The sequence below is a fragment of the Odontomachus brunneus genome, unplaced genomic scaffold, assembly GCF_010583005.1.
Source record: "Odontomachus brunneus isolate Ranch 3 - 2012 unplaced genomic scaffold, Obru_v1 Obru_scaffold_259, whole genome shotgun sequence".
Lineage (NCBI taxonomy): Eukaryota > Metazoa > Arthropoda > Insecta > Hymenoptera > Formicidae > Odontomachus > Odontomachus brunneus.
Genome location: NW_022639709.1, coordinates 361,666 through 364,434, shown reverse-complemented (window position 1 = coordinate 364,434; position 2,769 = coordinate 361,666). Strand labels below are relative to the sequence as shown.

At 55.8% G+C, this 2,769-nt stretch overlaps 1 protein-coding gene across 7 annotated transcripts in view; it reads left to right on the top strand.

The window, feature by feature from the left end:
- Positions 1–2,769, top strand: part of LOC116852858 — a 113,342-nt gene that overhangs the window by 1,010 nt on the left and 109,563 nt on the right. For 2 of the 7 annotated variants that reach the window (XM_032833594.1, XM_032833595.1), the window contains exon 1: positions 745–1,593. The exons of 2 other annotated variants lie outside the window; for them this stretch is intronic. The gene's annotated coding sequence lies outside the window, so the exon portion shown is untranslated. 3 more of the 7 variants (XM_032833598.1, XM_032833599.1, XM_032833603.1) reach the window with 3 other exon arrangements.

Sequence of the window (2,769 nt, the reverse complement as noted above, 5' to 3'; positions counted from 1 at the left end):
CCCCCCCCCCCCCTCTCTCTCTTTCTCTATCGCACTCGCTCGCTCGCTTGTGGCTTTTTCTCCGTCTCTTTTCCATTCCCCTCTCTCTATCTATATATCTCTCTCTTTCTTTCTCGCTTCTCATTCTCTCTTTTAGGCAATCACGCGAGTGTGCGTAATCTCTCATTTTCTTTCTCACGCGTATCCGCACGCACGTACACACGCTCAGAGCGTATGTACATACGACGTGAATTATACACGCCACGAATACGTTCTTTCTCTCTCTCTCTCTCTCTCTGTCTCTCCCTCTTCCTCCGTCCTGGTCGTTCTCTTTCTCCATCCGTCTCCGTTTCTCTCTCTTTTTCCTTCTCCCTTGCTCTCCTATTCATCCTGCTCATTCTCCGTTCAGGATCAAGCGGGATAAGGATTAAGGGGAAAGGAAGAAAAAAAGAGGTCTCTCTCGCGCCACGACGATGGCGATGATGACGACGATGACGACGACAACGTGAGACGCCTCCGCCCGCACCTGCATCCGAAAGGCAATCGGGAAACAGCCTACGGTACAGTGTCGCCGTGCAGTGTACAGTGAAATACGTATTTTCCGAACGTCTCTCGCCGTGATCGCGGTCGGAGAACGCCGCGACGCTATGCGCCGCGTCGCGTCGCGTCGTGTCGCGCCGCAGTATGTGACCGCGTTTGTCACGACCGCACGTCCGTGTGTGTACGAGCGGTTCGCGTGTTCACATTCTAATACGTATCGTACGTGCCCCTTTCGTTCGTTCTTTCACTCGTTCGTTCGTTCGTTCGTTCGTTCGTTCGCTTACTCGCTCTCTCGTTCGTTCTGTTCGTTTGTTCATTCGCTCATTCGTTCATTCGTTCGTTCCTTTCCCGACCCGCCTGCAACTCTCTCTTCTTCGCGATCGTCTTCGTCGTCGACTAACATCCCGGACAACACGTCGTGTTTACTACGATGCGCGTCGATGCGCTGATGCAAAGGTGCCGCGATTACCGACCGAGTGTTCGCTATCACACGCCCGTGCCTGCCGCTCCTTCGTCGTGATACATCATCCAGCTAGTGCCCCCTCACCCGCCCGCTCGGCTCGTTCCTGTTCCGGTTCTCGTGTACCTCGAATCCTCGTCGTCGTCGACCTCGTCGGCGACCTCGTGGGTTGACCTCATCGCCGTGTACTCGCCTGCCTGCCTGCCTGTCCGTCCGCCCGTCTGCCCGCTCGCCCGCCTGCTTGGTCTGCGTCTTCTCGTCATCGACGAGAAGAGTCATCGTCTCGTCGAGCTAGCCACCGCCGCCGCCGCCGCCGCCGTCGCCGTTCTCTGTGTTCTCTATGTGTGATGTACTGCGTGTGATCCACGCCGTGCGCGGTGGCCCAACCTTTGCGCTCCCGCATTTTTGTGCCCGTCGAGAGCCCGGGAAGCACCAAGTGTCGGGACACGAGCGAATAGTAGCAGCGGCCGCGCGCGCGGTGTTTCGAGAGCGAAGCCCGAAAATAACGGACCTATTAATAGGGAGATATCTAACGGCGCGCTCGGCCACGCTCCGCGTGTGAACTTGAAGATAGCGAGGACCGACGACGACGAGCAGCGTGACCGCCGACGATCGTACGTACATCACACGATTTCTCATTGTGTCTTTGATGCTCTCGGCTTGCGCGCGGAATCAGTGGACAAACGGGACGAGTCGTCTCTTCGTTCCTTCTTTCGCTGGTTCGGCTCTCTCGAGCGAGAGAAGATTGTATCGTGTCTTTATTGAAAGAGACGTTTGCTTCGAGAAACGAGAGCTCTTTTTCTCTCTTTTTCTCTTTCTTCCTTTCCTTCTCTTTTGATAAAAGACCACGTAGTAATAGCTCGCGCAAATCTCGTTACTCGTCTCTCGTCGCTCTTCTTTCTCTGGATTCGCGCGAAACGCAGAAATTGATGTGCACGAAACGGTCGCGTCGTCTCGACGGTGAGGCGCAGCGCGACGCGACGGTACGCGTCGCATCGCGACATTCAACACACACGTCCCTTCATTTCTCCTTTCTGTCTCCCAGGAGGAATTTCAGTTTCGCAAAGCCCGCGGCGGATACGCGGTCGGTTAGCGATGTCTTGCGCGAATATGTGCACTTTGGAAAAGAGTGTCGACGAGATTGGCAAGATCGAAAGGATCGTGTAACAGTACGGGGTTTGCTCGACAACGCGAGACGCGCATTCTCTGAGTTCGTCTCTCGTCCTCGACCAATTCGTCGCTTGATTTGTGTCGTCGTGTCATCGTGCGATTCTCGTCGGGAGAAGTGACAGGCAGGTACATAATTCCTCGCAATTTCGCGTCGGCATGATCCTCGCTCAACGAGAGCAGAAGCTTCGATTGTCGCCTCGCTCGCGCTTGGTAGACGCGACCGCGAACGTCGAGTGCGTAGTGCTTTGAATACGGTGAACAATATCGCGTGAATATCGCGTGTGTGCACACAGTGAGCGACGGGGTTCGCGCTCTCGGCCCCGGTGTTCACTCGTCCCTCGCGTCACGGGAAATACCGTAGTGCAGGAACGCCCTGATCCGTGACTCGGGACACCGCGAACGGATCGTCGGCGCGCGATCTTACGTGGCTGGATCGCGATTCGTCATCCGCGCGAGAAGTGCGACGTGTAACGGCGACGGTATTTGTTTAGCGAGCGAAGACACGCAAGTGAATTAATTCACGCGACGCGTTATCACGCGTTGGACGAGCAGCTAGAGAGAGAGAGAGAGAGAGAGAGAGAGAGAGAGAGAGAGAGAGAGAGAGAGAGAGAGGGGGGGGG